The 27,726-nt window shown below is 35.5% G+C and overlaps 1 protein-coding gene and 1 pseudogene across 1 annotated transcript in view; both read left to right on the top strand.

The window, feature by feature from the left end:
• The window catches only part of LOC133519182 (5-hydroxytryptamine receptor 2A), a 98,450-nt gene that overhangs the window by 12,796 nt on the left and 57,928 nt on the right, over window positions 1-27,726 (top strand). The gene's annotated exons all lie outside the window — the stretch shown is intronic.
• Window positions 28-3,793, top strand: LOC133519168 (uncharacterized; annotated as a pseudogene).

Below are 27,726 nucleotides of genomic sequence, written 5' to 3'. Positions count from 1 at the left end.
CAGCTTGCACGTCAACAGTAAACATGTTAGAGAGTCCACTTAAAACTAAGAGTTTTCCGATTTCTTTTTCCTCCCGTGTTAAATCCTCTGATAATATGTGCTGTCTGTATGTCTCTTCATCCTCATTTACTTTCTTATATGAATAACATAAATCGCACGAGACCAAAGAGACCTATGTTTTTGGTTAAAATGAGTTTCCTGAAGCTGTCGTAGTTCATCATTTGCTTATTTGGTATGTCAGTATCTTTAATAAACTTTTGATATTCTCTGTAAACCTGTTTATATGATTGGTAGTTTACTTCAAAATATAGTTTTGAACTATTGTGTCCGCAGTAGTGACTTTACATTTTAGGATTTTTTTGTGCTCAGATTAAAACCTCTATAAAAAACAATCATGCCTGATAATTCCTGCACTATTAGACTTGTTTACCCAATTTAGCACTGTAGCTTCTCCTAAGCAAAGTGTTGCCAAGAATGTCTTTTTACATACTCGAAGTGTTTCATTTCCAAATTTTAGATTATACTTAAGTGTAAATCTTCCCCTTGATTTGTGTGATGTTGTTTTTTACTAACCGTAACTTTATCTATCAAGGTTATTATGTATGTTTGCCTTTGTTTCCACATCATATCATTCCAATTCTGGAATCTCTCTAAAATTAAAATAATTAATTGGAATTCTGCTCTAAAATTAAAGAAGAATCAAGTTTCAGATCAATCAGAAAGAAGAATCATTCATTCGAACGAATGAATTATTGTTTCTATTGATTCTTCTTTAATTTTAGAGCATTGATATACCTTACTTTTAGCACACTTTGGAGATGAACACATGAGCCTGAATTTGCTTCTTGGTCTTTTATTTTATTTTAGGGATGCCAACTTCATCATCATATTTCTTGTTTTCTTTTATCAAATAGCTTTTACCCGTTCCTCTGGCTTTTTGAATTTCATTTCTTGTCCATGTTTCTGGCTTTGGCTTACCTTTCCGTGCCCTGATTCTTGTCTTCTTTAATGTTGAAGGTCCATCATCAAGTGACGAACTGCTGCCTAAATTCTCAGTATAGACGTGGAATTTCGTGTTACAACCTTCATCACAAAGTAAATCTTTATTTTCATCGTCGGAGTTGACATGTATGAAAAATGCTGTTTTTCAATCTAAGAAACCACATCCGGTAAAGGGAACTGATATAAAATCTCCCGTACTTTTATCTAGGACAACTTCCCTCATAATTTTCAGTAGGTATTTAAGTACATAAATGAGAAACATAAAGCTATCTTACATAAAGCTCATTATTCTGACAACTAGAGCCTCTAATGACACTAACTGATACAAAATTACATCTATCACTGTTTTTTTATAAATAATATGGACAATTACTATGCCTCATTGGCACAGAAACTTCTTAAAACAATGAACAAAAAATAGTGCTTAGGATAGTAAGATAACTTTACGAGTAGACAGGGATTGTAAAACCGGTTAAATTGAATACCTGTATATGAATTGTCAAACGCTAACCGCTAAAAAAATAATAGTCGAGTTACAGGTAATGTTGTCATTCCGCTATTCTTTTTCAGTATGTATGCACTATTTACAGTAATCTTTACCTCTAATTAATACCGGTAATCGTTGCTCTCGATAGATAATGTGTCAAGTAGACATTATGACCGAAGCACAACAAATAGGTGTAATGTTACTCCATGGCATTGTTGGCTAACACTGGTTGAAATGTCTGTTAGTACTGAACAAATAAATTGCGACGTATTTCAAATTGTCAATTGTCAATTTGTTTATTCGCCTTTCTGTAATAATTTAATAAAGTAGCAAAAAGCCACACGAAAAGGAAAGGTTTCGTATAAATTTATATAATAATATCTAAAATGGGCCGCGAACGGAAAAGAAAAAGTGCAGCATACCGGTATTTTGATATCGACGATACCCAAAATGAGTCCACCTGCTTAATAAAGGATGCGGTAAAAAATTTAAAGTAAGTTTTGTCTTTCTGTTGGCAAATTACTTTAATGAACTTATAGAAAATATCCAGGGCCCAATAACCATGCTATATTTAAAACTGTAGTATGTTTTCAGGGGCATCACGGAACGAATCTACTATCGCACCTGAAAGTCTCTCATCAAAGTCAATATTTAATTGCGAAACAAATAAATGATGAGGCATCAACTGGCAATCAAATGGAATTGCAGACTGGTCAAGTAATAGACGTGTGCGTGAAACTCGTTACGGAGTATGGGCGGTCCTTTGCTCTTATAGATGATGAGGCCTTTCAAAAGTTATTGCAAATAGCTATAGGTCCAAAACAAGCTGCAACGATATCTTCTCGTAGCATTCGTGATAGAATAAGTTTAGAGGCAGATAAGGTTCGAGGCGAAAATAAAAGTGAAATTAAGAATGAATTAATCTTTCTGAAGGTTGATGCGGCGACATGCCACGATAGGATTTTTTAGGAATCAATGCCCAATATATATTAAATAATAGTATCGTCTTAAGAACACTGGCCGTAGTGCAGCTTGACAGAAGGCACACAAGTGACTTTTTAAAAGATAAAATTATGTCTGTTCTCCACAAATACCAAATCAACTTAGAAAACCTGTATAGTATTACAACGGACAATGGAGCAAACATGATTAAAATGATAAAACTTTTAAACGAACACGCAACAGAAGCACAGAAAGAGGTTGAAGAGTCACAAGATCATGAGGATTTAGCAGAGAATTTAGGTGCTTTCTCGCTAGCCAACGAAGGAACCTCTGTAGGACCGATTTCCATTTCTGCAATAAAGTGTGCGGCTCATACTCTGCAGCTAGCAATCCACGATGCTATTAACTGCGATAATGAATGCAAAACAATCTTATCTGATGTGCGATCATGTGTTCGTAATTTAAGGAGACCGTCTGTGCTGCCGTTTTTGGCAAAAAGCCAATTCTATTATCCAACCAGATGGGATTCAACCTATAATATGATACAAAACCATATGGAGTTGAAAGATTACATCTTGCCTGAAACAAGTAACAAGGTAGGAAGTTATTTTACTAGTGACGAGTGGACTTTAATTTACGATATTGAAAAATCACTGAAACCGTCCAAAATTCTGTCAAAAAATTTACAGGAGGAGCAACTAACGTTCGGCGACTTTTGGTATCACTGGACAAAGTGCTAGTTACTAACTAAAAATATATCAACATTCTCGGAATAAATTATGATAGCTATGGAAAGAAGACAACAAAAACTGTTCGAGAGCGATTCCTTTCTAAGTGCAATGTATCTGGACCCTAGATACAATTCAATTCTGACATCATCGCAAATGGATATGGCCATCAGCCATCTGAAATCCACGTGGGAAAAGCTTCAACGCTTTCAACACATTCCATCACATTCTGCTTCAGAAGCCTTTACAACTTACTCCGTGAACAATTCTACAAGTGATGTTGACAATGTGATAGAGAGCATGTTACGTCTAGCCGAAGAACAAAAGAATAACAATTTGGACTACTTAGTTCACGAATAAATATTGAGCATTAATATTGAGCAGATAATAAGAGATTTTATTAGATTTCCCCGTGTGAAATCAACGACTGGAGTGTTGGAGTTTTGGAAATCTATCAAATCTAGCAATCACCGCTTTAGCGTCTCCAGCAACGCAAGTAAGCGTTGAAAGAATGTTTTCTTCGCTGAAATATGTGTTGTCGTGCCTACGTTGCAGGCTTAATGATGATGTCATTGAAGACATACTTATCATAAGAAACAATAAAGTGTAATTATTTTATAGTCACCATTCAGTACATTACCCCTCTGCCTTCTTCCCACATTGTCGCTACGTCTACTTCTCATTCTGACTGTTTCCTAAAATGTCTGCTTCTGGTAGGTACCTAACCTTTTTAACGTAACCGTTTTTATTTAAAAAAGGAAATACTTTTAAGTTGTTTGTCAATTTTAGTGTCATTTAGAGATTTAAGTAATAAACAGATATCTAATATTGTAAAAAAATGGCCTTACGCTAGTAGATTTCGTTGATTAGTCCGGTGTGGTAATTTTTAGGGTTCCGTAGTCAACTAGGAACCCTTATAGTTTCGCCATGTCTGTCTGTCTGTCTGTCCGAGGCTTTGCTCCGTGGTCGTTAGTGCTAGAAAGCTGAAATTTGGCATGGATATATAAATCAATAAAGCCGACAAAGTCGTACAATAAAATCTAAAAATTTAATTTTTTTAGGGTACCTCCCCTACACGTAAAGTGGGGGTGAACATTTCTTTTTGCTTCAACCCTACAGTGTGGGATATCGTTGGAAAGGTCTTTCAAAACTAATAGGGGTCTTCAACAAACATTTCTTGATAAAGTGAATGTATTCGGAGATAATTGCTCCGAAAGAAAAAAAAATTGTGTCCCCCCCTCTAACTTTTGAGCCATAGGTCCAAAAAATATGAAAAAGATCTTGGAAGTAGAGCTTAAGAAAGACATTCAATGAAAACTATAGCGGATATGATCAGTTTAGCTGTTTTTGAGTTATCGCAAAAAGTTTCCCCTTCATAGTAAAAAGACGTACACCCACAGTTCATCCCTTGGTTAACAATCTACCATACTTTAAGCTCCAGTTTAGCTTATTGTGACGGAAGATAACTACGGAACCCTACTCTGAGCATGGCCCGACATGCTCTTGGCCGGTTTTTTTACTACTTCGGTGCTTATAGAAAGTATTTAGACTGTTGTGTAGACTTGTAGAAAACATAGTTTAATAAATAATGGCAACAGGTTCTCATTATTATTATATTTAACGTGTAAGACGATTTCGGTTGGGGAAGAGGAAGATGATGCTTTAACGTTTTTTTTTAAGTTTAGAATGCTTCTTACTAAAATATATTTGTAAATAATATTTCCTCTCAGCGTCCTCAAAGTCAGTAAAGTGTCATCTAAAGCATTATTCAACTGCCAAGATCGAACAGTCGAGTTGGAGCGAAATCACACAAACAATACAACCGCTGTGTAATACAGCGTTCGCCTGTTAGTACGGTCAAATTAACTCAAATTTCACTAAAGTCAGGAACTAATTCTAAGGACTAATAAAATCACTACGGATTGTTTTGTATGGGCTAAAAATCGAACTTTATACAATCGTTACTAAATTCACCCCCCCGGAAAGGGGTGAAATCGGCTGAAAATAATGTAATGGTTATAACTAAGAAGAGAAAAAAGGTGTACTCGGTGTAATTTGGCGTACGTTTTACAACACTTATATCTAAATTCGCACGTGTTATTTATGTTAATTTAAGCTACGGAACAGGTAAAAAAAAATACAACATTAAAAAAAAACTATTTTGGCCATTGCGGGTCTGGGGAAAGTAATGTACTCGGTGCAAATTGAGTAAATAATTAGAAAAAATATCTAAATCCAATGTCAAATTCGCACCATGGTGCGACACCCGGAAAGTAGTTTTTCATGTTTTACTGTCGTTGTACTTCGGGGGAAATTTTAATACTATTGGAAATTGATGCAATCATATTCATTTGATTTTGTTTAAATTCGCACTCCATAAAAAATTGGCATTTTTATACGGAACATGCAGTTTTGTAATCAAGTACCAAAAACGTAGACCAATAAATACACAGAAGCGACAAGCGCGTGATTAGTGGCAAGAGAAGGAACGCGCGTAGATGCACCGACGAAGCACGGCTCTTGAGGCACGAGTAGTGGCATGTACTGCAAAAATAGTAGGGTTTCTGAGTATGCAGACAGACAGTCAACAAATTAAATACAGGTACGCTCAATGTTTATTAAATTCGAAAAATCGCGTTTTTCCATATACTTACGAAAACGTTAGACTACTTAGTTCACTCAATGATTGTTTAAAACAATAGTTCCGTTTTAATGCCAGAAGAAAGATTTGTGCTCGTTGCCCGTCAAAAGTGTCAAACAAACTGTCTCGGAACAATCGCTGCGCGTAGGGTTTGAGATCCGGATATCCGAAATATCCGGATATCGGGTCATAAGATCCGGATATTACGGCTCCGTTAAATATGGTTATTGACCTATAACCGGAACAATTTTCTCAATGAATAATTTCATACCATTTTGTTATTTAAATATAGTATTTTCATATATTTAATCAATTCAAATACTAACAGCACATCAATTTTGATAGGTACATACAGGTGTCACGCAGTAACTTTATACAATGAATGCGAATGTTGCTTAATGCAAACATTAGATCATTGGATATCCTGATGACTTGGGGCTATAGGCTCAAAACAAAAGCAACCTGAAGGCCAAGGCTAGGATAGTAGAGTAGGAAGGAGAGAAAATTGGTCTGATAATCAACCACTAGAATATCTCCAAATGAATAGGGCTAAGATGGTCGGCTCTTTATCATTTGTCATGAAGGGCATAGTGACAAGTGATAAAAATAGAACCATGCTGCCACCGCAGATCGAAAAGAAAAGACCTACCTAAAGTAATCGGGAAGAGGAGATAGATGTTCGAATCCAAAATGCCCTAAGATGCTCAGCAGCGCTTCGCCGAGTTCTAGTGTCCAAGCTGATCAGTAGACTGTCCATGATTCAAGTCTATAAGACAATAATTAGATTTTGATGAATGACATCGGTAAGTATTACACTTGGACTCTGAATCAGAAAAAAAAAGAACAAGTTCTTAGTGAAGAAGACGAAATTCTGGCGGAATATTCTGGGACCTATCAGAGATGAAGATAGAGAAGGTGAAAGCGTAGGTAAAATAGGGAGCTAGAGTAGCTAGTTGCGGCACCCAATATAATTAGCGAGATTATAGCCGCACGACTTCGCAGGCTTGGTCACTTGGAGTGGACGGGAGAGAATCGGGCTGTGAAAAGATATACCGCAGGAGCGATGTAGCCCTAAAACGCCCTCGGAGTATCCAACTAGCGTGGAGTGGTGCAGAATAGAGCAGAGTGACGTTGTTCTTGTATCAAAGGCCAAGATTCTTTTTGGGTCACTGATCCAGTGAAGTAAGTAAGTATTGCTTTCATAGTTAGTATTTCATGACGAATGAACACGAGGTGAGGCATTGGATGTATTTCCAACTATGCACCAGCTAATCCAGATATAAACCCTCCTTATTAAGTACGGTTTTAGAGATAACATTATGTTAGCTATTATAGTAATCAAGTAATCATTTAAAATTAGTTGGGGTGATATCATTGTATTAAAACATAGTTATTTCTGTGTTATCTAAATCAGTTTATTCGGATATTTATTTTGGTGGATATTCGAATAATTAGAATATCACAATATTCTAATTGCAAACCCTACATATAACTTCCCAGTAGGGACACAAATAGGTAATGTAAATACTGCGAGGAGGATCTTGTTTAGGAAAAACCAGAGCGATCGAGTATATTCCTTCAACAGGATGCTCTCCTACAGCATATAAAAAGGGCTTAACAGACCCACATTGGGACCAATTTACCTGAATAGCGACCTACAAATGCTAAATTCTTGCAACTAGGCTTGGCGAAAGAAAAATGATGGACCAGCGTACACCTCTGCAAGGAGCTATTGTCTTGCAAGTGCAAAGAACGCTGTACAGGGTGTGGGGGAGTAAAACACGGATTTAAATACACTATGCTTTGCGCATGCGAAGGTGCATGCTCTGGGACAAAATAATACGTAAAAAAATAAATATTTTTGTTTAATTAGTGTGTAACTTTAATTAGCTAGATCCGGAGTAAATTACAATAAAACGATCTCAGTATTCTTAATTTTGATAATAATACTTTTATCGAAAATATTACTTTACTATAAATATCGTTCAGCAAGTTACCTTTACTTAAACATCATTTGCCTTTCAAATTGTATTGAAACAGCCATCCGACTCTTGGTGGTGTCATCCGGTATGGAACAAAAATAGTGTAATTTGCTTGTTTATAAACCGATTTTCAAAATTTTAATAGAATTTTATAGCTTATTAATATAGCATTCATAATATATTCTTGATACAATGTCTTCCTGTAAAGTTACTAGTAAAGTTGATGAAAACAAAAAACGGATTTTTTTTCGGGAATATTTAAATAAAACTTAAAATTCTCGCAAATTATGGTATTTACAAGGTCAAATGTATAAACGATATTGTAGCGCATTTAATTTTGCTTTTTATGACACCCCACACAAGCTTACATGTGATATACTTGCTGTGGTATACGCAATATTCTGAACACGGCACCGGCCATTTTGATGACGTCATAACTGGTGACTTAACCACGTTAGAAACTGTCTCCCGATGGTTTTTTAGTCAGAATAACATGCTTAACAACATACTAAAATATGATGCTGGTTTCATAGGCACCTTTTGGGCCCTATATGACCATAAGGGAAGCGACTTCATATCTACTCGTATAACATTTTTTATACAATCAAACACATTTGAATAAGTAGTCGATAAAGCAGTCAAACAACGATAGATTATTAATGTAACATGACATCACTATTTTTGATCTCACATAGACAATTTACGCACAAAATTGCATTTCATTTTTGGTCGCACTTTTGAAGTTAGACAGTCGTTCTTGATATCCTATTTCTATGTATCCGGATCCGAAAAGTTGTCGGATATTGCAAACCCTAGCTGCGCGCTGCGCTATCTCCCCGCCCCGCGCCCCGCGCCACGTGCTGCCAACCACCTTCGCTTGCAGTTCATTGCGATTAATTCTATTTACTTTTTGACAAACTTCCGGTGAAAAAAATCTATTTTTTATTTAGTGCAAATGTAGTGTCATTAGATAAGTACCGTTTTTAAAATTTTCACGTCTCTCTTAATTTCCCCCGAAGCACAATGTACAAAATAATTAAAAATACATGTTCCATAATTTGCCCAGGCGTGCAAAGTTAACTGAATGTTTATAATGCTTTAAAAAGCTTAACTTGAGATTGCACCAACCGACTGACTTATCCTCGAGCCGCAATCGAAAAAAAAATTTTTTTTAGGGTATCATACATTGCACATCTTTTTAATTAAGATATACTATGCACCAAGGTGTTCTCTATACACTACTTAGCTTGAACCTAATAGCTTTTAATTTACTCCAAAATTACGGCAGTTTATAGTTTATACCTAAAATTTAACGGTCTTCCGTACATAATAGAAACGGTGCAACTCGGGGGAATCAATCTAGTTGCGCCATCTAACAAATCCAAAAAAAGCACGACTACACGACTTACTTCCATACTTTTTCTTAACTTGACTATACTATGTGTTACTGCCGGATTACAAAGCGGGCCATCCAATCCGAAAACAGCCGGATTACTGGACCAGCGGGATTGGCCAGTGCCGAATTAATGAGCGTCTACTGCAATATTGTATCTAAAACGTGACGTCTAATAAGATAAGAGAAAACTGTAGTAACAGTTTTCTCTATTCTGAGAACTATTAGTTTGACCCCCGTATATCGACGTTAGAGGCAGCGGCAAATGAGCAGCAAACCCGTAAGTAGTAACTAACACTCTAGCTTCAGTACAATGGACGTCTTCAATGACAAACTTAAAATTGTATGTTATAAAACAAGAAATTTTTTGAACCTATTTTCCTCATTTCTCATCGTATTTGCACGTGGATTCGAGCTATCAACGAAAAAAAGATGATTCCTAAAATCCAATAAAAAATATTAACCTTGTGTGCGTTACCTATGTGTTTGCTTTCTGGCGTTGATATGTATGCAAAAACGACATGTGTTTGCTTCCCAAGCTGCAAACACTGAGTGTTTCGATTTTCCAATGGGCCTAATGCTTCACATATGTAACCGCTGTGCGCTGTCGAGAGTAGCGCACTTGCCGTATATTTTACCGTGGATGCGGTTTGGCTGGAAAATTATGCTGTCTGTATAACTATCTCATATTTATACCTCTAAGGCATAAGCGTCCCGCCGTTATTATTAAAGTCCGTCTATGCTGAGTGTGAGAGTGTCATTATAACCGTATAGAGGAAAGAAAAATATAATGTCAAATTTCTATGAAAAACAATATATTAATGATGACATGCCACACTTTGTTATTGTAAATTAATTCTGGAGTTAGATTGGTCTGACTCTAGCTCGTACGGTTGAAATATCCTTTCAAATATGTAGCCGTTTAAATCTATATTTGTTACCAAAACACTTATACCTTAAAACATACATATAAGCACTGTAGACGACTTTTATTCTAAGGGACTTGCTCAAGGACACCCTAGGCAGGGCAATAAAGTCATTAATATGCTCTGTGGCAGGCGTGAATGAGTGATGAGTGCGCGCCGGAACGAAATAAGTGACATTTTTTTAAATTTTACTTAAGTTGTTCAGTGACGAGTCTCATTTTTTACTGCTAAAACTTTAAATACGAATAAATGGTAAAGAAAATCTACCTCAAAAGTGTCAATCGGTCGAATCGGTAAAGGCGAATTTAAAAAAGTTGTGGCTTTCGGACGGAACTTAATCAAAAAGATGTGCGCGGTTAGGTAGTTTTGTATATATGTATTATACAGTATAGTATGTATTATATATTATAACTATATATGACTATTTACATATTTGTTTTATTTCATATTCCATTTATATATTGTAGGTCATAGCACTTATAGGTTTACCTATCTTTTAGGAAATTAAATAATTTCTTTTATGCCGTTTAGTACAATTTTGATGTCTACCGTTCTCCAAGTCTTCCTCAATTGCTCAAAGGTGTTAACCTGGAAGAGATCCCTGAAAGGGATAAGTTCGCCTTTGTACAAATAATGTGTGTTCTTTCCTGTTTTGTTTCTTTTTGTACAATAAAGTGTTTTACTACTACTACTTTTGTGTATGTGACTTTTTCAAACAGCACTTTGTTGGTAATTGATACTGTCGATTTCTAATTGCAATAGCCATATAAGTATTTGCGTAAGCGTAAGAAAATACTTGTAAAATGTAAAATCAGTGACGTCAATGACTAACGCTTGCTCGCATCGTCACGAAGCGGTAGGTACATTGTTTCAAAGGGGATATGGCGCGCCGCGTGAAACTTGCGACGTGCCATTGCGCGGATTTTTATCTCAATTACCTAATCTGAAAATACCACCAGCTATTTTATACTAAAACCCCGCCCCGCCCCGAACTGAGAACTCGCGAGCCCTCCCAATGTATTCACTATGGCCACTCATACTTTCTTGCAAAGCAGTTGACCAGAATAGCAAGACCCCTCACACATATAATAGCATTTTTCTAGGCTCTTCTAGCTGCCAACCCCGTGATCGAGCCTGCTCATAATTTAATGACTAAAATATAATGCCCTCAACTACATGTTTACCTAATATCATTTAGGTTAGAACACATTTACTTAAGTTATTGTCCATCAAACTATCCTCTAATAGTACAGCTTAAAAACATCGAAATGCCGGGACGTGCCCCTAGCCAGCACTATGTTTCAAGTTGAATGTAAGAAATTTGTGACGCTTCACTTGGTCGTTCGATTATACTGCTATGATATTAGGGGTTGCAATCCGCATATCCGGATAACCGATTTATCCGGGTATCCGTCCAATTTACTATCCGGACAATTATTTTGTTCACTTTTGATACTGCATATGGCAATTAACGTGCGCGAAGAATTGGACGCGAACCCCATTATCGAACCCCCGCGAAGATACGCGACCCGCAGCGCCCGCGCCGGAAGGGTGCCGCTAGAGCCTCGTAGACTTGCGAAATCTAAAAAACTCACCCACATCATGGGTCGTAAGATGTACAATCATCTACCGCGGGAAATTATAGCAGCACCAAGTGCGTCACTTTTTAAATCGAAGCTTATAAAATGGCTTCTCGAGCAGACGTTCTACGACCACAAGCAGCTATACCTCTATAAATTGTAATTAATAAAGTTAAAGTTAAACCTATAGTTTAACATTGTATAATATTGTAGTTACATACTGTAACCCTGACATGTAATTTTATATTATCAATAAATTATTATGATTATGATGATTATATCCGGATAAAACCAATAATTCGAATACCATTTATGACAAAAATCTCATTACATTTTTTACGTAGGCAACACTGAAAGTTCTTATAAGAGGCTACGTAGAGATCATATAACAAAAAGAGCCATATTATTTATGAAAATATAACTATTTATCATTTTGTTGAGGTATACAGTGTGTTACCGTCATGCGGGCATTTATTAAAACTGATAATACGACCCATTAGCAATTGTTTGCGTGTCTTAGCAAATCATAATTATGTGAATTAACTGCACAATCAAAGATAAAGATAAAGATAGTTTATTCAAGTAGGCATATTACAATGCTCTTATGAACGTCAAATAAAGCTACACCCTACACTTCTGACCCGTGAAGATTTAAATCCCCCCTTAATTGGAGGAGGGTATCCCAATATGGACCGACAAGAAACTCGGCGGGACACATCTTTTCGAAACTTTACATCTTATAGTTAACATACATTCAATAAGAAAAAAAATACAAATTAGATAATATAGAACTCATGCAATTACATACAGTAGCTACTTTAAAAAAAAATATGTCATATCAGACCATACAAATACGTAGCTCTTTCAGAAAACATATCGAATTCTTACAAAAGGAAAAGAGAAATAAAATTAATAAAGAAATGAGAATATACATTATATAAATCTTACAGATTGCTATACCTACAAAAAATATTTGATGTGCTTTCTTACCTGAGCTGTGTTTTACCTATACAATAATTTTACATATACACAAATACCTAGCTGCCGTGACCCCGATGGCCGAGTGGCTCAGGCACCTGCCGCGATAGCAGAGGACGCTGGTTCGATTCCAGCCTGGGGCACTGGAGGCCTTGGTCACTTTTTCTTAGTATATGACATTTATTTCAGTTTATAATTTATATAGTAGTGTTTCTACTTAAATAAAACTAAAATAAAATATTTTCTGAAAATAATTTAATTTGTTCTAATACTTCCAATAGTATTGATTGATTGGCAGCGCCATCTTTCTCGCTAGCTCGGTATCACCTTAATTGATCCAGTTAGAAGGTATGCACCATACTGTTCTGCCTTAGAGATGGCTAAGGGGCGCCGTAAGCCTTCAGTAAGAAATGCATATAACGACAAAGTAAGATATTTTCTGAAAATAATTTAATTTGTTCTAATATTTCCAATAGCATTAGAAAACGATTTTGCTATGCTATGATATGGCACAAACATATTCTGAACTGACGATTAGTTAATTACATTTGCTATTAAACGAAAGTACTATCTCGGACTATCGGTTTTATTCCAAATGTCATTAACATATTACCTAATTACTTTTTACGAAAAAAAAAACGAGCAGTTAACTTCCATTCGATCAGATTAGGCACACCCCGAAGTTAACGTAGTTAAAAAAAAACACCGTGTAGATAATTTAAATGACAAATAGTAAATCTTTCAGATAAAAGTGACGTTTATATATCGTTTATTAATAATTGTGTTAAGTTCACTCTCTTTAAAAGATTGTCAACCGGTATTTCTATACCAGTGTTTAGTAACATATCACATTATAACGTAGATACTTTTATAGTTTATCGTATGTCGTGTATTATACTACTTGCACTAGCTTTACCTACATGATATAGGTACGAGTCCCGTGTACAGTAAGGCTTTAAGCTCTTCAGCTCAACTTCTTCAATTACTTTCTGATTCAATTTTTCACTGGAATCACAATCAGGAAACGCGCCCGGGCTGGAAAAGGCACTAAACAAGATTGAGAAGAAACGCGAAGATAAGCATTTAGACGTTTCTAATAACTTTCCTGGGATTAGAAACTCAGCTACCGTCGGATTCCATTACGGCTCAGAAATAAATTTTAATGGTAAATCATAAAATCAATTTCAGGTGAGGTCTGACCTTGTTGCCGGATTATAACCAAAGTGATTTTTACCACAAACCATTTTTACTGTTCATGGGAAGCGATCTCGATGCTTAATACTTGGCGTAATTTAATCCTGCTATATAATGTTTTGTTGTGATGAGAATCGATCTTGAGTAACAAGTGTTGTAGCTGAGTATTAACAACATACCTTATAATTTAGAAGACATTTTCAGTTTAAGCCGTTACATGTGGAAGGATATGGTGTAAATATGCAATAAGCAATACACCGCATTTTTTTAGTCACTTATAAATATCTTATTTCGGTTTTTATAACAAATAACCGATAAGTTATTGTTCATCACACTTGCTTGTAAACGGTGTTATTGTATGCCAGCATACTGAGATGGAATAAGCTATATTACGCGCATGGGCATAATATTAAACATAACATTTTTTTTTCAAGTAGGTATAGGTAAATGAGTTTGATATTTAAAATACTGAAGTTTATAAATTAATTTTGTGTTTATAAATATTTAAGTTGATTAATTAAATAGCCGTTTAAATATTTTTACACAATTTACAATCATGTCTGAATGCCGGATACGTATGTGCCCAAAGAGCATATAATGTGCCTTCGATGCCTAACCTGTCAAAAATGACAATAAGGTCCGCCTTATTCATGTTTGAAATGCCACCGATTTAAGAATTATTTCCCTTAAAATTTAGTTTTTCTCACAAATGTGATGAAAACATTGTGATACTGTGTATGACTGGAGGAACCGGCTTTACTATTATTATTGTTATTTAGTTTATGTTGTGCACCAGGCTTCTTTGATACCATTAATGCGGAATCACTTTCTTCCTCTGTAGTCAAAGTTGTTTCTTCGTCTAACAATCTTAAAGTCAAATTGTTTAGTGTTCGCTTAGACGAATCCAAAGATAACCAAGCTTGCCGAAGAGAACGGTAACTTGATCGCTGGGTCGACAATATTTTAGTCATTATAGCCATGTCACCATCATGTCACTTATATTATGTCTGTCGGTCGATGACATTTTATATTGGTAAAACTTATCGTGTACATACCATCATTTTGTTATACTCCGACTTCTGTTCATAAATCGACTCCAATTTATCCATAATCTCCTTAACAGTTCCACAATTTTCAATCAACGAGATTTGGTTTAAATCCATAGACGAGGTTATGATGAACATAGCCATGCCATCTTCTTTTATCCATTGTGCAGATTGCGCCGCCGTCTCTTGTTCGGGTTTTAATTTTGTAATATCCAAACCCTTAGCTTTCAAGGCACAATTTATTTGATGCTTCTTTACACGCATTGCATTAGTGACTTCCATCTTTTACGGGAATCCACGCGAATCACAATAATCGCACACTTATGTCTGCTCTTCATAATTTATTTCTACGCGCAGTAGCGTGCCTGGGCCTCAAAACCTAATGGGGCCAGGCTTTTATTAATTAAACTATGAGAATTCTTTTAAACTATATTTTTATTTTTACTTTCAACACGTATCATCACAGCGGAACTTTTTATGAACTAAAATGACGTTTACGGAGTAACCTACATCTAACAGTTTACAGAGACAGATCGTTACCTTTTAATTTATACTCTAATAAATAGTGGACTTATTAAACATAAATAATTTCAATTGCGTAGCTCTTATACTTAAAATTTTATTGATATCTAAACAAAAACCCATTTCGTCACTGACTCACTCACTCATTCACCGATGATCATCAAAACCCTTAGGGTAGTTCCGAAAGTCCTCGAAAGCTAAAACTTGATATGTGAGCTAGTATTAGTACAATAAAAACAAATAAGTTCTTAAACTTGGAGCTTTTATCCCCCAACCCCTTAAACTAGGGGATGTAAACTTGTATGAGAATTCCGCAAATTTTGATTTTGAAAATAGGATTATGGACTCCTTTTTATAAATAATAAATTAAATCTTTCAGGATTTTTTGTAAATCACCTCCCAGCCTTTAAATTAGGGGATAGCAGATTGTCATAATAAACGTACAAAAAGAAGTGAAATTCCACTAAAAACATTTCCATGTAAAATGTTGCCAAGACGCAACCATAAGGCTTACACTGTCAAATAGTTATCAGATCTCATGTAGAGCTAAGCTTCTAACTCTACAAGCCCTAATTCTACACCAGCCTAGTCAAAATACGTGGCTTGGCCGTTTCGCTACCATCACATGGGAGTAAAGTGAAAAATGTATTCACTGTTCATTACTTTTCTGTTATACAATAGTTTTTGTAGTAACGAAACGGCCAAGCTACATATTTTGGCTAAGGTGTAGAGTTTCTGAAGTTAGAGCTTGTAGAATTAGAAGCTTGGATCTAAATGAGATCTGATAACGATTTGACAGTGCGATCCGTATGGTTTCGTCTTGGCAACTTTTTACATGGAAATGTTTTTGGTGGGATCATATTTCTCTTGTAGTACCTGTTTGCACAACATTCGTAATCAGTTTTAAACATTTCTCATAAATGCGAGTAGGCAGAGTGGCTTCTGTCGGTAAGCGGATACAGCGAGCTTAATAAGAAAGGAAACGGAGACGGCAGAGGTGTGAGGAAGGTATACTCGGCTTAGCGTGTGTTGTCATACGAGATACAACCAGCCTCAGGGGGTTAATGGGTAATGTGCGTTATTCCGACCCTTAGCAAAGAGTTGCATTGATACCATATCAATAGCGCAATACGCCGTGTTTATGTAAATAGGAAATATAAGGAATTTAAAAAGCATAGTTAATTTTAAAAAAAACTTTTCATTTTTTTTTATAAACAGTAAGTACATGCTGCATGTTGCACGGGAATTACACTTAACTCAACCGAAAATTAAAAACTATGACATAATTATCGATGCGCAATGTAATTTCAAACATCGAAAAACATATTGATTTACACGCTCGTAAGGGCCGCATCATAAAACAAATTTATTGATTATCTCCGAAATGGAGTTAATTATAATACCGTTATCTTTGAGAAAGTATTTTTATTTAAGCTCAGGAATACACCCTTGAAATTAACGGAGGTTAAAAAAAAACACGGTGTATTACACATATTATGTACATCTCGTAAAAAATAAAATAAATACCACGCAACCGAATGCAGTGATAGTCCCATTGTCGTGATTACTCGTATAGTACAGTCAGCATCAAAAGTAGCGGATCAAATAACGCTTCATATTATGTATCTACCATTCTGTAACAGCTTAACAAAATGTAATGTCTTTAATATAGAACAACTAAGACTGTAAAACATATATTTTTGAACGCTAATTTTAGAAAATGGAAAGGTTATACGGAATATCAGATACTATTAGCGCGTTGTTTCATCCGCTACTTTTGATGCTGACTGTACAACAGATTATGAAAGAGATTTCACTTAGCGCTTTTTTCCCAGAATCGTCCGCTAACAAAATATAAACGCGGCCTAAGGCCGTAAGCTATTGTGGTTATACAAAAAAGAAAGAACCCATGCGATGTCGACGAATGATAAATTGATGCGCTCACTAATCCTTTTAACAAAGTAGAAGATGACGCAAAAATGTGTTTACGCTTTTGTCATTCGGCCGTTTCCCTATAGTATGTACCTAAGGCCGGGTTTAAACATGTAAGTGTTACTTGCGTAAGTAACTTACGAGGGTAACTTATGATAAATTTACAAAAGTAAATACCCTCGTAAGTAGTTGTAAAAATTATAAGTGTAAACTACTTGAGGTTGCTCTCGGAAGCATTTCTCGACTTATCGAATTGGGTCGACATTAAGTAAATATCTTACGGAAATCTTTGTCGCGATAATACATATCTAAACAAACTGATTGCTATGTAAGGTCGAAAACCTAATTACTTACTTTAAAACCATCCCAAACTTTGGATCTTCAAAAATAAAGACTACCTATACAAAAACCGTGTCAAAAAAAACTTAGTGCAAAATGAATAGGTAACTTATGAAAATTTAAACTTCAAAGTCTAGTGACTAGGTCAAGTGGGGTATCATTTGAAAGTGCTCAAATTGTACATTCCAAAACTTATTTTTTTTCATAGAGAAAAAAAATGATTTATGAAGAAAAATGAGAAAAATAAATACCGCCCTTATCTCCGAAGTTTACCGACAAAAAATTATGAAATGTTTATATAATATTAACATTACTATCATTTTTACAGAAAAAATATAATCAGATTCAGTATCAACCTCTATTTTGGTAACTTTTTTTTAATTAACAATAAATCTTTCCGAATTAAGTAAGTTTGCAATTTAACCAACTTTACGTCTGTACATTACACGTGAAATTTCAATGACATTACATTAAATACACCTTTTTTCATATGAAAGATCAATTTTTGAAATCGGTTCACATGATAGAGAATTAGCGTCGAAAAACCAACATACGTGCATTACATCACGCAAATTAGGTAGACAATTTGCCGATAGATGGCGCTGTACACAAATATACTTAATATAGGTAGTTCTGTTCAATAGTATTTTGCCTTTATAGTTACACGAGATAATTCAAAGTTTGTATGGAACCCTCGGTGCGCGACTAAAACGAACTCGCACTTGACCGGTTTTTTTTTTTACTTTACGTAGATGACTTGTAACTCATTAATAACCCTGCCACTGTAACTCGTTACAAGAAAATATTGACGGACTAACGATCATGAGATTCATGAGTCATTAAAAAAATGCGTATTTTTGATATTTCTCATTGATACCTGTAAAACTTCTACCACTTTTGCGCGATAAAAGTTGGATATCCTATACGACTTATGAGTTTTAGTAGTGTAGTTTCTTTTCTCTCCAGTCAGGGACCGCACTATTTCTTTTACAACAGGACACAGTATTAATGGAACGTCAAACTTAACAGCTCTAGGACCGTTGTTTATGGTAAAGTTTACTATGGTTTACTTATTTACAAGTTTCGTGATTTATGTCTCATTATTGGTGCCAAGTCTATTAAAGGGATGTGTACTATAATGACGTAACGTAACTTTTGCTTGAACTCATTTCCCTTAAAATAGTTGTATTTATTACAATTTGTAAGCTCCACAATAATATGAAGATAATTCAAGTGTATTTTTTGGCCTGAAATACTTTAGCGTCCTTACGATAGGATTTTTTGAAGGTTGAAACTCGACAAATTAAAGAAATTGAATAAACTTTGTTGTTACGTAAATTAACCCAGCAAGGTGCTAGCTCTTAAAATGTTGACTGACCATAAACTATGCACTTTGTCATCTAATTTGTAACCAACAAAGTCGGACTTTGCCACAGGCATTTATTCCTCCATTTTGTTTAAAGTCCGAACGGGTGCTACCAGATAACTAAATCGATGATTGTTGAGATACCTTCTATAATTAAAGTGAAAAAACCCACCATGCGCTAAACGAAGTAGAGAAATGGGACCTATTTTTTATTTACAAGCTTTTATTTAGTTTCACCTGTCCCGTTGTCTGTCTGTCGGTCTGTAATCAAATCTTGCAAGTTAAATTGATCCACTTCCCGGTTTCCGATTGAGCTGAAATTTTGCATGCATATGTAAGTCGGGTGATAATGCAATATTATGGTACCATCGAGCTGATCTGATGATGGAAACAGGATATGGCAATAGGAACTCTGTGATAAAACAACGAAACCTACTTGTGTTTGCGGTTTTTAGAATTAGATCGATGAGTTATAGTCGCCTGTCTAAAAAAAAATCAGTCAGCGATAAAAGCTAGTGACCAAAAATGATTTTTTTGCCAAAAACTTCTTTGTTCAGCGGTTTAATTCAAGTGTTCGGGCACATGAGTAATTACGGATCCGTGATAAACAATTTTAGAATGATATTTATGTATATCATTGAGCAATACTCTGTTTACATTCTTTTTATAGCTAGAAGACACTTCTTGAACCAGCCGGAGTCGCATCAGTACAGAAACGCCCGCTAGGTATCGATTTTTTGGAGGAATAGCGAAGACAACGCAGTCGTCTCTCTCTGATTTGAACCTGCAACGTATTGGTTTTAGCTTTAAATTACATCCTGACAATGTTTGGTTCGGTAAAAAAACTGCGATAGCTGTTATTTCGCTCGCGCCAAAAATACTGAAAAATCAGGATCAAAAAATATAATATTTGTTGGATATAAATAATATTTGTATCAGAAAGCCTAAAAATAAAACACTCAAAGGAATCCTTTGATGTCAAAAAATGACATTAATTTGTAGCTTTTGCATTCCTAAAATAAAAATGTATAAATAGTTCATTTTAAAAAATAGCTTAGTTGTTCAGGAACAAAAACTGATACCGGGAAAAAAAATAGTTAAAAATAGCATGACAACTTGTATGTGCATCATGAGTCGATGTTTAAATATGTTTATGAGTGTAACTGTGAGACCGACTTCTTTTATTCTTAATCTCCTTACTTTTGTAAAATTCATCGAAATCCACTTACAAAAATGTATAGTTGTATTCGTATAATATATAAATACTGTTCATTTAATGGTATTGTTTGGACTGAACTACGTTCTAAAGCCCCATTTTGACGACTCAAGAACTTGCATGCAATATTCGATACATTCCTAACTACTGAGTACCTACTATGAATTCAGTTGATATACCGAATACCAACGTTGTTCACCGCGAGCCAGGAATAGATTACCATGACAAATTGCCTCCCGGGCAATAACTCGTATAGTGGTTAACGGCTATGTACGATGAATCCTCGTGGACGTCAGCTGCCGCTCCGTTGGTGAGTCTGGGAATGGCAGCTATCGAAACACGTAAATAACATTTTAGTGTAGGCCTCCCGTTTGATACTTTGTCACATAATAGTTTAGATGCTATTGCAAATAAAAATATTGTCAGCCGGTTGTATCGCGGTAGAAAACCGTCAGCTGGTCGCATAAACATGTAAAAAATACGTGGCACGACACGCATTTGGCCAGTACTGTATATCTTATTAAAACAAATTTCAAATGTATGTCAAAGGAAGATTCGTTAAGACCTTTATGACGCTAATAATGGATATATGAGTGCCATAGGTTTAACGCCCAAGACGGATTAATCCGGCAATTCCGTCACTGCCTACAGGGCAATAATTTCGGAAATGCTGTGCTCAGAAATATTAAGATGATAAAAGAAAATAGTTTTTATAATTACGAAATAACTTCATTAAATAGTCTACCTTGGTTTATATACCGTGTTTTTATTTTTATTTTCCGTTAATTTCGAGGGTGCTTTCTTGAGTTTAAATTTAGTAGCTTTCCCAAAGGCACCGGTATTCTAATTAACTCCATTTCGGAGATAATTAATAATTTATTTTTATTTTATAAGGCCCTCACTAGCGTATACACTTGCCTTAGGGTCTGTTTACATATTGATTAGTTTAGTACGAGTGTGAGTGTGTAAATTTGTCTTATTAATTGTAAATTGAATTAATTGTGACGTTATCTATGAAATCTGGATCTTTTGTCAAGGGCGCTTACGCTACGCTGCGTTGTATTTATGTAGGAGCATCGTTGATAATCGCGTAAGCGCCATCGACAATAAGTCCCTTTCAATAAATAACGTCACAATTATACGAACGAACAAACAAAAAAGTTAAAAACAGATTTTTTACCACTTTTAAGGCAGTTTACGGAAACCCTAATCGACTTATAATTAAACTAATAATTAACTCATAATTTATTGAGCTTTTAATTAATTATTGATTTAAGCACTATCAAAAATACATACTGTTTTTATTACTATTGAACGCTAACCAAATTTTGGTGGGAACTGGGAAAAAAAAACCCAGTAGTTACCACCAAACCGAGTTGATGGTAACTAGTGGGTTTTTTTTTTCAGTAGTTACCAGTGGTAAAAGGTGGGGAAAAAATCCTAGTAGTTACCACTGGTAACAACTTGGTGGTAACTAGTGGGAATAACCCGGTGTAATATAGATACATATTAAGAACTGACATATTCTACGTAAAACGAAGTGGAATTAAATGGTTTTAAAAATTAAAAATACATCAGCATTAGAATATTAATGGTAATTTTATTGGGGACTGATATGGTGTTATTGGCAACTTGGATGCTATTACTTTTAACATTATCACATTTTTATTTATTTTCTATTGCAAATGTAGTAATGTGAGTAGCAGGAATGCTAGAAGCAGCAGTTTCTAACAAGGCTTCTTTGGTATTTGACAACCCCATGGATCAACAAAATTACTTGCTAACAATGCATCTTGAAGTTGAACGAAGATTGAATGGATCTATGCATGACTTGTTTAGTGTAATAGCGCTAAAGATTCCTTTGCATATTTTTGACTTGTTTTCAATTTCAATAGAGTCCTCTGGATACCTTTCAGCAACTTTGACTTCCATCCTCCGTGGCGCTAAGGGTATTCAAACCAGGCCATAGTCCGCTAACAGTTTCAAAGGTCCATGTGCAGCAATGTCCTGTGTATTATTCTGTTGATATTAGTTTGATAATGGTGGCAATGTCACGTGACAAGCTACTAAATTTATTTGGTCCTATGGGTTGTCGAAAGCACTTTCAGTTTTGATACTTTATCAATACTTACAAAGTATACCTCAATGTTTTTGTATTTTCCACGTTGTTAGTCATAAAGTATGTGATTTTCTGAGTGTTACATAGGGCAATATTAAGAAAATAAAGTATTTAACTTACTTTTTCCTCTAAATAATCCAAAGGAGCTTCATTTAAAAATCTTTCGACAGCTGAAGCCGTAAAAATCTTCGATTTCTTTGGGTTGTGCTCGGCCAAGGTTTTTCTAGGAATGCAATAAGCCCATTTTATACTTTAAGAGTTGATTTTAGCATTGGAAATATACTCCAAAAATTACTCGGCTTCTTTGAATTGGTTTATTCGATAAAATATGATAATATCACCGTTTCGGAGAGTAATTTCACTCCTTTTTTATGCCTCCATACATTAAATACCTATAAATCGAATACTTTGACGTGCTTTACTCGCGATGTCTCGGGTGACAGATTTAATTCTGCATTTTGTAATTCCCGCCGCAATTCAGCTAGTTTCAGTTATAATTCTTCTTTGCCACTTGTATCACTCATATTTTAACAGGTATAAAACAGGTATCTCGAAAATTTGCGTATAAAATATTGACACTATATCTTTGAGTTGTTTTTAATGCATTTCTGAGTCAGTTTCGTTACGTTTCATGCATTTTGTATTTGCAATGTTACTTGTGGTAAGTTCAGAATAATTACAATTATTGCTTCAAAAATAAAATTTCTTGTATTTGTAAGTGTCATAAGGTGAAAAAATCCCCCCAAAACATTTTCATGTAAAATATTGTCTAGGCGAGACCATATGGTTCGCACTGTCAAAAAGTTATGAGATCTCATGCAGAGCCAAGCTTCTAAACCCACACGCCCTATCTCTATAAGCCCTACTTCACGAACTCTACCTTAGTAAAGTAAAATATGTAGTTTGGCCGTTCCACAACTGTCACATGGGCGAGAAATGTATTCGCTGTTCTTTACTTTTCTGTTATACTATCATTCTTGTAGGAACGAAACAGCCGAGCTACAAATTTTGACTAAGATGTAGAGTTTGTTAAGTTAGGGCTTGTAGAGCTAGGGGGGCGTGTAGAGTTAGAAGAAATTATTTACGGTAAGTCGGTAAGTATTCAAGTTTTAGCCATAATATGAGTCCATAATTACTGCTCAAGTATTTTAATTGTGATTAATATATGAATTTTATCGTTTGGTTTCACGCGCTCCTGATATGTTAATGTGATCATGTAATAAAACTTATTGTGCTATATATTTTTAATTAAATACTATTAAATATATAAAATACACACTATATATATGCTCCTGACCGTTTTCGGCCACGGCGACTGCTTCAACTCCTTAGTTAGCGTTCATGTACTCTCGTGTGGCTGACGTAGCCGATCTTGTTGTCAAAGACCCGTGCGCACAACGGGCACGAGAAAACAACATCAACATAATTATAGCTGATCATCGCTGGTGGTCGGGCTTTCAGCTCATCCCTCTGGTCATCCTAAGTGCGTAGACAAGATGCCAATCGTTAACCCTCCGTAGCGAACGAAACGCAACTGTCTCTGTCGCATTAATATGGAAGAGTGATAGAGAGAGATAACTACGCTACGCTACGAAGCGTGAACGATTGGCATCTTGTCTAAGCACCCAGTTCTGTTCGACAACGGGATTTAAAAAATATCAGTTTGTTTCCTGACCAAAGATCTCCACCCAGGGCGGTTGGCGGCCTGCTTCTCCCACTCCAGGGGCTCAATGTCGCAGTTCTTCATGTGGCGTTTAAGCATGTCCTTGTATCTGAGGAGTTGTCCGCCTTGCCTTCCTCCTACTCAGAATAGAAGACGTGCTTAGCCACTCGACCCTCCACTACCCAGGAAAGGGTCTCCTGGCACATATCATGCGAGTTTACTAGTAAATAAAAGAGACTGACAACCCCCAACAACGCCGGGAGGAATGTTGTACGTATTTTTTTTTTTTGCATTTTAGTTATTTGCGTATGAAAGCTTCCACTCTACTTGAAAAGGTTAAAAAATGTTAACCCTAGATAAAGGTTTTAAATAAGTATATGTCCTAAATGCTTTTATGCTTTGATTGTACCTTTGTGCGTATGACAGCGGCTAGAAAAGTCAGATTTTACGTTTAGAAGTCATAAATATAGCAGTAGGTGACAGATTTTATACATTTAAAGCTAAAATGGAAAAATAATACAAACAGGCAAGGAACGCAGTTTTTCTACTTAAACATTTACTAGTCTCTGCCAACAACATACAAAATATACAGGATTTCCCATATTTATGGCTGAGGACTATAATGTTTTCTCTAGAATCAAAATACCTCTGTTTTTTTTGGACGGGCAAGATTTTCCATTTTCCTGGTAAATTTACTTAGCAGGATTTTTGGAACATACCTATTGCTATTTCATACCACTTTCTCCCTACGTAATGTCAAGGAATTTTATTTCTCTGGCACTTTGTACCTTCTCACAATTCTCATCAATATAAAAGCCGTTAGAGACCTACTTGTTATGAACATTATTACAATCACTACATGTTATGAACTGGCACAGGAATCAAATTCCGTGTCTATACGTTGAGGGAAAGTGGTATGAAATAGTCATATGTTCCAAAAATCCATCTTTTATGCATCACTTAAGTGTGAAAGATAAACCGAATAGAAATGGCATTGCTTTTGCATACATTTTGCTCTAAATAGCATGCCTGCTATCTATTCATGCAAAAAAAAAAAAACAAGTTTTATTAAATGTTTCACATAATTGCGAAGCGGTACCAATAGTATGTACTAGGTATGCGCAGCTGGTAATTACCGCCGACCTCACCTCAAAGCTGTGTAGCCCCATTATGAGTAACGTTTCAGAACAACTTACCTTTTAATGCTTTCACTGTTACACTTTAATGGAGTATTTAAGTGTCCTAAAGAAAAGAGTTTTCGAACTTTATATTACTTGGAGCTTTAAAATTTCTTTCGTTCGGCTTGATATACACTTGTGAGCAAAAAGATCGACTCAACTTGCAGGTCTGGATATCCCTGGATATATTCTCTCAGGACGCAGATAGTCCGGATTTCATGCGATTTTTAAATGGTACAGTCAACTACAAAGAGATGTATCCATGTTAGTCTTACAAAATGAAGGAACTTTTAGTATACAAAAATTATTTACCCTTGCTTCGTGACATTTTCAGTATCCACCAAATCTTATACTATCATCGATTCATTTTAAGTGATATTATTATGTATTCAACCAAAGTTCCTATGAATGTAGTCCTGCATCTTTCATTTATTATCTATCAATATGTTATTACAAATATAAGTAATATTTCAATATTCTATAGAAATGTATCCATTTTGAATAGTTTGCCACACGCCAACTAAGAAGTATTATTTCCATGCAATGAGAAGTCTGCACTGCTTTCGTGAGTTGTCAGTGTCAGTCAGACGTCAAAGCGATCCTTGTCATCGCATATGGTTCAAATATTCTTTATAACAGATTACCTAGGCACATAGTCCAAGGGAGATACTAGACTAAGAGCTGGCTACGGAAAAAGGCATGCACGAAATCCGTCTTGTTAATACACCTTACTATCATTATCAATAAATCCGGGCGTTTTGGCAGCTGTTCAGCGGTGGGTGTGGAAGCTAGCTAGGAAAATAGGTTTGCAATTTAAATTGCAAAAATTTCAATTCAACAAACTAACTATATAAATTGCAAACTTATTTTCGTAGCTAGCTCTCACACCCACCGCTGAACATACTTACACTAATTAAACATATAAATTGCTCTATAAACTGCATACCTTTTTCCGTAGCTAGTTCTTCGTCTAAACGTATTTTTTAACTTATTTTATAATAGGTAATGATTACTTTACTTAATATCGTTTTATAAGTTTATTCTTAAATGACAGAATGAAAATGCAACGAAAAGCTTGCAAGAAGAGGAAGATATTTATTTATGTATATCAACATTGTTTCTTTAACAATCAAATCAACAAAAAATCTATTCATTAAATTAACAAAAAAATACTTAAAATAATGTCTTCTTAATTCCGATTTAAAAACTCAAAATCTAGTATAACTACCGCCAGTATCAATCACCGACTGTAGTCGGTCGGGCATTGAACGAACACAGTTTTCGCAGAAATCGTTCCCTCGATAGTAATCCCATATCTGGAACACGTGTTCTTTTAAATTTTCTTTATTTCTTATATCTGTTGGGTTCCAATTCTGCACCATCAATCCCCACAAGTTTTCAATCGGGTTCATGTCTGGGCTTTTGGGTGGAAGCTTAATTAGATGGAGGTCGTCCTGGTCTTCAATCCAAGTTTGGACAATACGTGAATTGTGCACTGACGAATTATCCTGTATCAATGTTATTAATTCGTCTCCGAATACAGTTTTAGCGGTAGGCATCAACACGTCTTTTAAAATTTCTTTATAATTTATTGCATTCATGCGAGTAGGTATTTCAATTAGTTCTCCCGGTCCAGACGATGACATCCAACCCCAAAACCCTAACGTCAATCGGCCACTTTGTTGCGTCGGTAGTATATTAGGTTCCTCATAACGGGTATTTTCTAACCTCCAAAGTGATACACGCCCTTGTTCATTGGTAGAAAATACTTTTTCGTCTACGAAAATTACCTTTTCAAAATCGTAGTTTTTGTATCTATTTGCGAAATTAAATCTGAGTGTTTTATGGCGATCATTCAAAATTGGTTTTTTGGCTGGTATTCTATGTTGTAGTCCTGCACTTTTCAATCTTCGACGTATTGTATTTTGGCTCACATTTAAGTCAGCCGCATAAGTAGGTACGCTCACAAAACGATTTACAAGAACATCCTCGACTAATCGCCTGTCTTCATTTGCCGTGGTCACGCGGTGACGTCCTGTAGATTTATGGCTTTGAACGGTCCCTTCTCCACGCCAACGATTCCACCATAAAGTTACAGTTTTCCTCTGAAAAACAAAAATTGGAACTTGGATTAATTCGAGACTACATTTTGATATTCTACAAATATGAAGCAAGAAGACACTAAAATATTGCCAATCTAATAAGTAAGCTATGCTGTTTGTAACTTTCTCAGGGCTAAATAGAATCTTGTCAGGCTTTACCTGCTTGATATCGAGTAAAGTAAATAAAACTTTTGTGTATCTAGGTTCAATAAGTAAAACTCACCGTAACTCCTATCTCTTCAGAAACGTCCGTCACGGATGCTCCAGTCTCTAACATCGCCACAATGCGATGTTTTGTGTGGTCATCGATACGGTATGTCATACTTATCGACAAGAAATGCCCTTGCAATTGCACCAATTACGTATTTACTATTATTTTCTGATAATAAT

This window comes from Cydia pomonella, chromosome 1, assembly GCF_033807575.1.
Source record: "Cydia pomonella isolate Wapato2018A chromosome 1, ilCydPomo1, whole genome shotgun sequence".
Taxonomy (NCBI): domain Eukaryota; kingdom Metazoa; phylum Arthropoda; class Insecta; order Lepidoptera; family Tortricidae; genus Cydia; species Cydia pomonella.
The sequence above is the reverse complement of the archived record's forward strand: the minus strand, read 5'-3'. Positions and strand labels throughout refer to the sequence as shown.